Source organism: Pinus tabuliformis, chromosome J, assembly GCF_031772625.1.
Source record: "Pinus tabuliformis cultivar Carrire ecotype Pingquan chromosome J, CPIR1, whole genome shotgun sequence".
NCBI classification, from domain to species: domain Eukaryota; kingdom Viridiplantae; phylum Streptophyta; class Pinopsida; order Pinales; family Pinaceae; genus Pinus; species Pinus tabuliformis.
The window spans coordinates 144,667,659-144,681,261 of record NC_142295.1 but is presented as its reverse complement, the minus strand read 5'-3'; the positions used below and the strand labels follow the sequence as shown (position 1 = coordinate 144,681,261).

Below are 13,603 nucleotides of genomic sequence, written 5' to 3'. Positions count from 1 at the left end.
TTCAGGACTCCAATACATGAAAATTTCATTGACATTTTCATCATCCATGTTGTTTTCAACATTCATTGCTACAACTTCTATGCATACATCATCAACACATGGTGTTTCAAGCCATGCTTCAAGAAACATTAATTCTTCTTCATATTTTTTGTTTCATCTCGGTTGCTTCTAATATCTACACACACAAAACCAATGTTAATTATATATATAAAAAAAATCTTCAAAACCATATTGGTTCTCTTCATTATGCTCTACAATGAGATCTTTCTCCTCTTGCGCACACTTCTCTTCTTATGTCGTGCACTTCTCTGCTTTAGTTGTTGCATGATAATCATTATCCTCCACCTCTGCTTCTGCAAACAGGTTTTCTTCCACTTGATTTCCAGACACAAGTGGATTTCTCTCACTAAATAAAAACGTAGCAATAAGATGTTTTTGTTGCATCATATGCAACCAATCATCACTAGTCAATTGTTCTTCATAAAATTTAACATCATAAATTTCAATTGCTGGATCCACTGAAGCAGTTACAAACACACCATCAACATTGTGCTCCACTTTCAAGTGAGATTCACCCAACTCTTCCTATCTTTGTATATTCGATGCTACAGATCCATCTTCATTCTCATCTTCAAGCTTTGCTACAATAGGGTGAACAACACTACTATCTTCCACTTGATTACTCCCCCTTGCACCCAATGTCCTTTCAAGAATATCCCAAGCCTCCTTTGTTGTCTTTACATAGGCAATGAGAGGAAGAATGTTGTAATCTATGCATTCCTTTATCCATTTTAATACGAAGACATTCTTTTTCCTTTTGATGTAGAACTCTTTCAAACACACATCAAACAACCCTTGTTGTTTCTTTAACATTCTCAATCTTTTAGATTTTCCCATCTATTTAAAGACCTTATAGTTTACAATATTCACCAAATATAAAAGGCATTGTAAAATGAGAGATTTTTCTTTTCTTTGGGAATGACTAGGCTTTTCTTCAGTGAATCTTCACCAGATTCCTATTTTTTCTTCAGGAATTCAAAACTTTATAAGTAATACCATAGTAAATTCAAACCTTTGTAACTGACCTCGCTCACTTCTTAGATGTTGACCGCTCTGCGAGGAATTTGTTGCACTCAATGTTACATACACCTCCATTCTCTAGATGGAAAAAATTTGATGCTTACTGCTTCACAAATGGGTTGAACACTACCAACGCTCTTGACCTAGTAGTTACTTCCAAAACGAACTCAAAATTTCTCTCCCTTTGCCGTGTTTTACTTCACGACACAACATCTCAAAAATCAACTTATACAACAATTTGCCACTCTACAACATCTTGTGCACTTATATAGTAGCTAACACAAGTTAAAATGGAAAATAATATGACTCAACAATTTTTCTCCTTGATATGGCCAAAGCTCTATGGGCTCAAGGCAATACACACTGATTCTAGCTTATGACAACAACTAATATGGCAGCTGACCTAGAATTTTGAGCAACAGTACAAACTAACGATGCCTTCAACGACATAATAGACAACAAAAATTTTATCTCCAATAATCTGACATGATTCACAATGACAAAGGATGAGTGTAAGACTGCTCGACTCCCAAATGACAATTATAGCAGGGCTACTACCCTTTCCCTATATATCGCCTTTTAGAACTTCAGGAATAGTCACATTAACACTAAAAATAGTAACACTTACACACCCATTGAACATCAAATTCCCAAAAAAATGAATCTGAAGAGGACTTACCACCAAGAAATAATAGAAACGCAAATCATATCTCAGAAAGGCCATGCCACTATTCCGGAAAGTGTCTCAATCCTCTTGCATCTCTACCTCACACATTATAATATATATATATATATATATATATATATATATATATATGAATAGAGAGTCACTATATCTGCAATATGTGATCGCTATCTCTACAACAACAAATTGAATAAAAAATATCCCAGCAAACAGTCAGCAAGTAATCACAATCATTCACTGACAAGTCCATTAATAGTTTGAATCAGATTCCATTGTTTTAGGTGTTGTAGGTGGCAGAACACTTAAACGCGTAACATTTTTCATATTCAACACAAAATAAATTCTCTCTCGCTCACTAGGTGGATGAAACTCACAATTTTTTGGGCACTCCATCTCGACACACAAGACCACAATATTTCCAAGGAAATCTTATGCACAAGTTCTCCACTCATAGAAACTTCTTATTCTATAATGGTTGCTATACATGCAATAATGCGAACACATTATTTTGGCTATGGCCACATGGGCTCTTACTCGAAGAAAATTTGTTTCAGTTCCATCGAAAGGGATCTTAGCCCTCTTTATCAACTAACAACAAGATTACCTCCAATATGACTGAGTAGAAGTGACTCTGGTCCCATTGTACAGTAACGACTTTGTCCCAACTCAACACCTTTGATTCGATCTCTCTCTTTCTCGATATTTTCACTGTTTGAAAACTGAATTCATGTTTTTGGATTCATAGCACAATACTTTATGGCATACACATATAGTCACTACAATTCAGAACCATGTAACACAGATCTTCAATGGTCAAGGTATCAAGCAATGACTGACGCACACAGGTCAGTCCTTCCTTAACTTCTACTTCAAGCTAGTTGACACTGGCATATACTCCAACCACAGCACAGACTCACTACAACTCTACTGTGACTGAGTAGGGGTGGCTTTATCTTCATGCAATCTTCTCTTAACAATAAGGAGCAAGTTGTGAACTTCGTGTGGGTGGTGTTTATTCACATAAAAACAACCATCTCTTTATGAAAATGGTTCCTTCAATGATTCTCTGCTTGTTTGTCTTTGATACCAATTGAAATATACAGATAAAGCAACAAAATAGCGAAAACACAACTACTTCTATTGAAATAAACAAAAAAATCAATCATGAATTTATATAACTTCAAACAACGAAATATGCAGCTACAACTTCCTTACAACTAGGACTCTGTATCTAGGTTGTGCCTCATCTCAATTTATCCAGAAAATAAGTTGGTTAAATGTATGTTCAGGTTGGAAGGGTCATGGCGGTGGCACTTCTTCAACACTGGACAAGTCATGGTGGTGTGTGAGGCTCCTTGCTAGGGTCCTCTAACTATAAACTAAATTTCTCTAATTTAAAACACAATAAGATGGGAAATAACTTATTTATATATAAACATTTATTTGATGATAATATACCATTAAAATTTATTTAGCACAAATTAAATAAGTAAGAATTTCATTGCAGCCATTTACATAAGTAATCAATAAATGGAGGAATACCTATTCTAATAACTTAGTTGAGATGCTCCTGAGCTCCTGACTCTGTTGGGATGCTCCTCTTGACTACCCGACTGGATTTGCCTCCCAACCAACTAGGAAGTATTTCCTAGCCCAGGGAACCTCCCTAATTTCCGTAGCCCTCCGAGCCCAAGTCCAACCAGATGTAGTGTGTCCAATTTTAACAAACACTCTCTAGATCCAAGTTTGATCTCCCTCCTCTTTCTGCACATCCCTCCTCTAAAAAAAAATCCTCTAAAACAAAACAAAACCAAAACCAAGACCAAAGATCCACCCCCCCCCCCCCACCATCATCCTTCCCCTTTTATGCCTCTTCGTCCCATCCACCTCAACCACCTATCATTAATGTCATGACTACCCCCTCATCCTTTCATTTAGTATCCTTGACTTTTCTTACCATATCTTCTCCCAAGTAGATTGGAGAAGACATTTTGGGGATATGAAATGGATATCTAATTTGGAAATTAATTGGAGAAGACCATATCTTCTCCCAAGAAGATTTTGAGAAGACATTTTGGGGATAAGATATGGATATTTAATTTGGAAATTAATTGGAGGAGACCATATCTTCTCCCAAGTAGATTTTTAGAAGACACCTTGGGATATGGATATTAAAATTGGAATAAATGGATGGAGACCGTATCCTATCAAAATTAAATTTGAGAAGACAAGTTGGGATGTGAATAATAACAATAAAAAAAATTATCAGTAAATAAATTTACAGTTTCACAAATGTAAGTATGTACCAATATTTCTTGATAATTATAAGTCAATATTTTCAGGTAATTTAAACACTAATAAAATTTGCATGATAAGATTAAGTAGGGCATTACATACACCCCTCCTTTAGAAAACTTTGTCTCGAAGTTAGAGTGAAAAAGATACAAGGAGTTTGAAAGCAGTTTGAAAATAAGGCACAACAGAATAGAGAGAGTTATAGTAGTAAAATTTATTAAGTCAGGCAATGACACCACTTCCCATCAAGAGTCTCCAACTAATCTATATTCTCCTATCCTTTCTAACCTAATTATGTTCCCACCCTATCCATCCTCTGTTGCTATATACTATGGCATCATCTATACCAATCTAACCACTGATAAAACCAATATGGCAGAAACGTCAACTATATCGACCTAACTTCCTGAGTAGGCAACTAGCAATCTTCATCCCATGCTTAGGGGAGCGTGTCCATCACTGCCCTCCCACGATTCTAGGTTTGGAGGTTACACAGTGGGAAATACCTCCACCCCTCCTTTCAACTAGGGTCAACACCCTAATATGGACCACACTACAACGTTGGATTGATACTTGTCATCGAATAATCCAATCAAGTAGTCTTGTCACCTGCCATTTAAATTTTACCCATGTCATAAGAGTGCATATCAAGTAGATACAAAATGTAATAGAACAATATACATCATATCTTTCCTCATTAGATGTATCAACCTTCCCAAATGGAAGAGTAGATCTTGGCTATCATATAGTTCTTTCCAATTTGCAGGTTAGTTCTCATTCATGCATATATATAACAACAAAATATATATAGATAAGTGATCTTAAACATTATGTTATTAAGTCTAGTATCCACGTGTCAATTTTTTAGTTCATACTGGAAATAAATCTTACATTAGATAAATCATAATTTCACTGAGTCATTCATTAGATAAATCATATCCACTTAAGCCATATATGAAACAACAATAACTCTGATAAGTCAGGCATTAGATAAATCATCACCAAGTAAGTCATACATTAGGTCATACATCAAACATTTCCATTATCAATCCTATTCCATATAATGATTTATATAAGTAGTTTCACATGTCCAACTAAATGCATCAATATTACATAGCGTTCATAAATAAATAACATGGAACTACAAAATAGGGCCTTAGCATAGGTAGCTATCTAAGTCAAAATGGGCATCACAGATGCTCAAAAAGTGAGGGATAGTCACGACGTATAGTCTCTGCATCCTCCTACGTAGCAGATCCTAGGCTAACTTGTCCCATTGGACCTTAACCTGGTCCACCCTGCGATGTCTGATCTTTCGAACCCTATGGTTCAATATGCGTAATGGTTCAACCACTATGGTTCCCATGTCTGAGACCTGCAATTCATTCCAATCCAGTTTATGAGATTCATCAAAAACATAATGTCATAAAATAGATACATGAAAAACATCATGAGTTTTATGCAAATGGGGTGGCAGTACAAGATGATAGGCAATTGGTCCAATCTTCTCCTTGATCCTAAAAGGTCCTACAAACCGAGGTGACAACTTCGTCCCTTTCCCAAATTGAATGGTGCTTTTGTTGGGTCGAATATGAATAAAAACTTGGTCCCCTACTTCATAACTACGATCAATCCTATGTGAATTAGCATAACTCTTCTATCTATCTTGTGCTTCCTTTAACCTTTGTCGAATCCATCATATGTATTCCTCCGTTTCTTGAACTAATTTTGGCCCAACTATTACTTGGTCATCCAACTTTTCCCTACTCATTGGCATCCTACATGGCCTCCCATATAGAGCTTGATAAGGAGGCATCCCAATTGAACTATGGTAACTGTTATTATAGGAAAACTCTACCAATGGTAAGTACCTTTCCCACTAAGTCTGATTATCCATGCCATACATTCTAAGCATGTCTTCCATAGCCTAATTTTCTCTTTCAGTCTTTCCATTTGCTTCTGGATGATATGCAGTGCTTAGGTTTAACCGAGTCCCTAGTGTTGACTGCAAACTTGTCCAAAACCTAGATGTAAATCGAGACTCTATTAGAAATGATCTTTGTGGGTAACCCATGTAGTCTAATAACTTCACTTATAAAACTTGTGCCACATCAGTAACATTATAAGTGTCTCTTACTGGGATGAAATGGGAACTTTTGGTCAATTTATCAACTATAACCAATATAACATTGTGCCTCTGTGACGTGAGTGGAAACCCACCACAAAATCCATAGAAATTACCTCCCATTTACACATAGGGATGTCATGTGGTTGTAGGATTCCTACTGGATGATGATGATCAACCTTCACTCGTTGACATTCAAGACATTTGGTGACAAATTAGACTATGTCATGCTTTATGCCTGCCCAAAATAAGAGTTTCTTCATGTATGCATACATCTTCTTCACTCTAGTATGTGCACACCAGAGTGTTTTATGTGACTCTTCAAGGATGGTCCTTCTTATACCCCCTTCCTTAGGTATGTACATTCTCCCTTGAAATCTCAATAGTCCATCTGGTTCAAGGACATATCCCTCAAACTTTGGTTCTATCTGCTTCCCACTCTGGAGTGCTGATATAACCTTTAGATACCAACTATCTTCAAAGAGTTTCTCCAACACATGTTCCCTCAAATTTACCTTTAAGGCTACTAGGGAGAAGGTTCATGGCCTCCTGCTTAGTGCATCGGCCACCACATTCTCCTTTCCCTTAATGTATGAGATCTCAAAATCATACTCACTCATGAATTCGCTCCACTGCCTTTGTATAGCATTCAAATCCCTTTGAGTGAAGAGGTGCTTCAGGCTTTGATGATCTATTCTTAACTTGAATCTTCTCCCAATGAGGTAGTGTATCCATAGTTTCAAGGATAACATCACTGCTGCTAACTTTAAGTCATGGGTAGCATACAACTCTTCATGTTTCTTCAATTTTCTAGATGTGTAAGCTATTAATCCGCCTTCTTGCATCAATACTACTCCCAATCCTCGCTTCGAAGCATCGGTGCAGACAATGAAGTCTTTTTCCATGTCTGGTACTCAAATGATTGGTGCACTAGTTAGTAACCTCTTTAGTTCTGTGAATGTAGTGGCAGATTCATATGTCCATTCATACCTGACCCACTTTCACTGTAATGTGGCGATGGGTTTTGAAATCCTCAAAAACCCTTCCACAAGCCTATGATAATACCCTGTGAGACCCATAAAACTACGCACCTCGTGAGCATTTTTCGGTACTGGCCAATCCATTATGGCCTTTACCTTTTCCTGGTCAACTGAAATGCCTTCTCTTGAAATGATGTGCCCAAGGTAATGAACTTTCTTCTGAAAGAAGGAACATATTGACAATTTTCCATACAATTGATTTTCCCTTAAGCAAGTCAATACAACCCTTAGGTGCTTTTCATGCTCCTTTTCATTTTTGGAATACACAAGAATGTTGTCCAGAAAGACTTGGACGAATTGGTCCAAATACTTCCTGAACACGCCATTCATGAAGCTTATGAATATTGTTGGTGCATTGGTCAAACGAAATGGAACAACTACAAAATCGTAGTGCCCAAATCAAGTTTGAAATGTAGTTTTTGAGAGGTTGCCTTCCTTTATTCTAAATTTGTGGTATTCAGATAATAGATCGATCTTTGAGTAAACCTCTGCTCCCTTCATTTGATCAAATAGGTCATCTATTCTAGGTATCGAGTACCTATTCTTTATTGTGGCTCTAATCAAGTCCCTATAATATATGCACAACCTTAAGGAACCATCCTTATTCTTGAAAAAAATCACTGGTGCACCCCAAGGTGAAATATTAGGTCTGATAAATCCCAAGTCTAAGAGATCTTTTAACTGCATCTGCAACTCACAAAGTTCTGGAGTTGTCATCCTATAGGGTATCTTAGATATTGGTTTTGCACCAAGTTTTAGGTCGATTGTGAAATCAATCTCCTTTATAGGAGGTAATATAGGCAATTCCTTAGGAAAAACATCCTTGAATTCTGACAAAATTGGGTGTTGATCTAGGGAGGGTCCTTTCTGGCCACTTACTGCCTCGACCACATATGGTTTGCAACCTTTTCGGAGACAATATTCTACCTTCATCATGGATATGAATCGTAGCGACACTCCTCTCTTGATTACACAAATCTCAATTGGCCTACCTTCATCATCTAAACAAATCACCTTCTTCTTGAAACATTCTACCAAATCTCGATGAGCTTCTAGCCAGTCCATTCCAATAATTACATCGTATGTCCCCAATGTTGTGATGTATGCCTTCAACTTAGTTATACACACCAAAAGGTTTACCTGACATTGGTCAACACTAAGTCCTACTGCTTGTTTTATCCCAGAAGCCATCTCAACTTGCTTAATGTCATCGTGCTCATAGGTTGCCAACCCACAATTTTCTAATGCAACTGGAGAAATGAAACTATATGTAGCACCTGAATCAAACAAAATTTTAAATTTTACTTTGTTTATCATACTTGAGGTTTCTACCATGGTAGACTAGTGTTCAACTTGTTGGTTATCAACTATTGCATAGATTTGATGGTGGCTACTTACTTCCCCCATTGGTGCTTTTCCTTCTCTACAGTTGTTACCAGTTTGTAAATCAGGACAGTCACGCTAGTAATGAGGTCCCCCGCATCCCCAACAAGTGATGCATGGTAGACTTCAAATAGAATGTTGTGGAGTTCTTTGGAAAGAGTTCCTTCCCTTGGGACCTCTACCCCTACTTGTTGCTCCTCGCATATGAACTTGACTTTCACGTGTCCTTGAAGCTTGCGGGTGAAGTTGCATTAGTAACCATTGAAATCCCCATTGTCGGTGCTCTAGGTACAACCCTATTTCCATATGGCAGTGGCCTCAAACTTCCTCCCTTGGGGAAGGTACGAGGGTCCTTCCCCATAAACCTTAGTTGTTGTGGAAAAATGGTTTTTTTCACCCTTTAAGTCTAAGTGTTCTTCAACATAAGGAGCATGTTCCACAGCTTCTGCAACTGAGGATGGTCTCCACATCTGTACCATTGCCTTAATCTTAGGGTTAGATCCATAAATGAAATGATCTACTTGGTGCTGGTCAGTATCCATGTAGGAGACATACTTGACCAATTCCATGAATATATCTCATATTCTTCTATAGTATGATTTCCCTGTACAAAGGCATGGAAGGCTCCTACCTGTTATTCTCCATAATATGCTGGTAGATACTTTTTCCTAAATCTCTCCTCAAATAACTCCCAAGTAACTGTGTCTGGAGTGAGGTGTAGTTGACACTATAAGTTACCCCACCAATTCAATGCACTATATTTGAGTTGGAATATCATTATTTAAGCTTTTGAATTGGAAGTATAATCTCTTAGTGACAAACACCTTCTCATTCCTTCTAACCGGGCTTATGTACGTTCGCTGGCATGACCTCTAGCAAACTTTTGGAGCTCCCTAGTAATGTCCTCGATTGGAGGTCCTCTATTAGAGTCCCTTGATCCCTCGATATTTCCTAACCTTGATGGAGGGTGCTCTACTGCCACTTCAATTTTTTGGCGCCCTCTTAAAGTCTCATTAATTGCTTCTATGGAATGCAAGATGAGAGCCAACTTCGGTGAAGGTAATGGGTTATTTGGAGGTCCTTGTGATGACCCTCTTTGACCTTTATTTCTTCGCGTTCTCACCATTTTGAATTGTTCAAATATCTGTATGATATGCAAGACTCATTAATCCAACTTAGGACTTGTCCACTCTTAGTTGACTCACATACATGTGTATAATGATAGTCATAAGTTTTTCTTTTACTATAATCATAAACTAGCATTTTATAGTACCGAGAAGATTCCCAAGGATCTACCAAATCCTCTTATGTGTGCGTTCTACATAACTTTCAAATTTTCTCTTGATACTCGCTAGGGTACTCGTGCAATGTACTTTGTAAGTCACGCTCTAACACAAAATTGTTTTCTTTAGTACCATAGTTATAATTTAATATGAAGCTAATTGATAACTTGGTTTAATATATTCAAATAATTAAGTTAAATGCTAATGTGCATAATACCCATTTTAATCATGTCTTCCTTCTATGGCCATTATTTGTTCCTTCTCACCCTTTATATTATGTTTTAAAATCATTTATGTCCATTTTATGAATCTTGGGATCTCCTATAGGACATATAAACAATTGGTCTCACCTCTTGAAGAGGCAGTGTCCTTGAAGCAAGGTTTCTAAGCAATTATCCATGAATGCATATATATATATATATATATATATATATATATGCAATAATTAGATTAAAGAAGAAAAATAACATTGCTAAAATAAATGTGAATTCTTACGAGCTTCATAGACAAAGTCTAAAATATTGTGGGATGAAAGAATTCAAGTTTTTTGATATTAATAGAGTGGAGAATGAAAATCATTTATATACTTGAATTAGACCAAACACATAAATCTTAATTTCAAAATGTATTTAACATATAATTTTCATAACTTCTTAACTCATCGAAACTAATGGAATTGAGAGAAGCTTTTAGGTCAATATTTATGACTCAATTTCAATAGAGATTTTCTTTGTTTAAAGGCAATCCTTAAAAGGTGAATGTGACTTCAAGTAGACTAAATGTTCTCGAAGCCCTCGCGTTCTCTACACATCCTGAAATTCCGACCTTTTGTTGTTGGAATTTTACAGAATTCTTTCCAGAAACGACTGAATTTGGTCGAATCTTGAGTATAAAGATTTCAGTGACGAGGTCATGGTTTATCAATTGTCCCTAGTCTGATGTAGAATTGGTACTAGTACTGGAAGATTATTACAAAAGCAACTCAACTTGAGTTGTGAATGATGCAATCAAACCCTTCCTCCTTCACTGTAATGATATATTTTCCTTGATATCTTTATCTTGCACTAATTATGGACCCTTTTACTTCCTGGACGTGTCTTTATCAAATGTTCCTTATTTTCAAGTCTTAATACTTCTGTAGTTTCCTTTGACTTCCACTAATTCTAGTTACATTTATTCCACGGATGCCCATCCCAAAGTCAAATTTTACATATTTTCAAAGCCTTAATGCCTCTGAAGATGTTGTGATTAATATTATAGGAATTGAAGAAACCCAGGGTTGAAATTCGAATTTCTAATTTAGAGACAAGTCGAGCTGCCTTCATTTCATGAGGAAGTCATTACTCAACAAAGAGGGCCAATATACAAAGCCTAGATAGGGATGAAAAGACAAGTGAAAGATATGTGTTCAAGGGAAGCTTATGAAATATGGAATTAAATAATGAATGACAAGCTTGTATTTCCTTACCCCATACTTGTGGTTCTATTCGCTTGGATATTGGAGAGATGGGTGGTTCCATTCTCAAATTAGGTTCCCCTGTGCATCACATTCTGTCATTTGGTTGGGCTAGTGTATGGGAATTGCATTTCAATCACATAAACATGAAGATGCAAAAAATATTGGATATGTTATACCAACTCCAATGATTACACACTTTATCAAGGATTATGATCGCTAGGGAGACTACACATGATTTTCCATACTTGGAATAGAATGACAAAAAATGGAGAATCCTGATTTGCGTATTGCAATGGGAATGATGTCTAACGAGAAAGGTGTTCATGTAAGAAGGGTAGAACCAACAGCTCCAGCAGTGAAATTCTTGACATCGTTGGATATTCTTCTAAGTTTTGATGGAATTGGTATTGCTAATGATGGATCTGTTCCTTTCAGGCATGGTGAGTATAGGTTTTAGCTACGTTTTTTCAAAGAAGTACACAAGAGAGCGTGTTAAAGTCAAAATTCTATGTAATTCTGAGTATCATGAATTTGATGTCGAGCTTTCTACTCACAAATGCCTAGTCCACACACATACAAAGGGGAAGCCTCCATATTATTACATCATAGTTGGATTTGTATTTTCAGCTCTGTTTGTTCCATACCTTCGTTCTAAATATGGAAAAGATTATGACTACAGTGCTCAAGTAAAATTGTTGGACAAGCTACTACATTCTATGGCACGAACAGAAGATGAATAGTTGGTGGTGATTTCTTAGGTTCTAGTTACAGATATAATATTGGTTATGAGGATATTGTAAATACACAGGTCCTGGCTTCCAATGGAGTGCTTGTAAAAAAGGTTTCAGGCATCTTGCAGACATGGTGGAAAACTGTGAGGATGAATTTTTGAGATTTGACCTCGAGTATCAACGGATTGTTGTTTTAGCAACAAAAAAATCGAAGGAAGCAACTCCTGAGATTCTTGCAACACATTGCATACCTTCAACTATATCTGATGATTTCAAAATGTGAATCAGTTTTCCAGAGGTGACATTCCTTACATTCTGATCTGATTATTCAGATGAATATTGTTTACTACTTCCATGACATGATAGGAAATATTCTAGGTTGGGGATATCAAGAGGGTACTACTCTCTTTGGTTTTGGCTATGACTTTCGACAAAGTAACAGGGTTTAAGAAACAGTGGATCATTTAAGAAAAAAGTTGGAATTCATACATAAAGCCTTTGGAGGAAAGAAAGTAACCATCATAAGCCATTCAATGGGAGGTCTTATAATCAAATGTTTTCTCTCACTCTACAATGAAGTATTTGAGAAGTATGTGAACATATGGATAGCCATTGTTGCACCGTTTGAAGGTGCACCTGGATTTATAATGGACGTTCTTTTGAATGGAGTTGCATTGTAGAAGGATGGCAACAAGATCTTTTCATTTCCAAGTGGAGCATGCATCAACTGTTGGTGAGGAGAATTATAATGAGAGCTGGCTTGAAATAGTCACTTCATTTTCATGGCAAGCAACGAATTTTGTAAATCCAGACACAAGAAAAGGAGGAGTCTTCTTCTTCTCTTGGTAATGAGTTCATGATATTTGCAGAGAAACTTCATAATGGAGGATGAGCCCCAGGAAAAAAATGTTATTATTGAGGGGTCCAATAGTTGGGAAGCTTAGAAAAATCATTTCAGCAAAGGATTAAAGAGCTAGAATCTAAAATAAGGGAAATGAATTAGAAAATACTAGAGGATCTCAAGGCTAGCGACAGGGCACTTGAAGTTTTTGCTTTGAAGGAGGAGAAATGGAGATGTGCGAAAAAAAAACAATTGGTAAATCAACTTGAATTTCAACACTTTAACAATAATGAAGATATTCATATCAACAATGAATCCATTGCAGAAACCAGCAAGAAAGCAATTAGCCATAGCAGGTATGTAGCGGAGCTTAAAGATAAAAAATATAAGGCGTAGAGTATGCTCAGAAATTCGTTAGTAGAGATTGAAGAGTGGAAATTAAAATCCCAAGAGAAGAGACATGTAGACACTGCCCTTAGAAGCATTACGGAAGAAATGATGAGACTTCAAAGGAAGATAGAGGAAAAGGATTATTTTATATTATCTCAAATGTCTCAGAACGATGATGCTAGAGTCAGAGATTCAGTTCAGGTTGAGGTTGGAGCTAAGGAAATGGGGTTGTCCAGGGCTAAGAATCCTCTGCGGCATTACATAGATGGCATTGGTAGCAGACGGAGAGAG

The 13,603-nt window shown here is 36.8% G+C and overlaps 1 pseudogene; it reads left to right on the top strand.

The window, feature by feature from the left end:
- The first annotated feature begins 11,465 nt into the window (after nucleotides 1–11,465).
- Nucleotides 11,466–12,364, top strand: LOC149226048 (protease Do-like 9 pseudogene; annotated as a pseudogene).
- The last annotated feature ends 1,239 nt before the right edge of the window (nucleotides 12,365–13,603 follow it).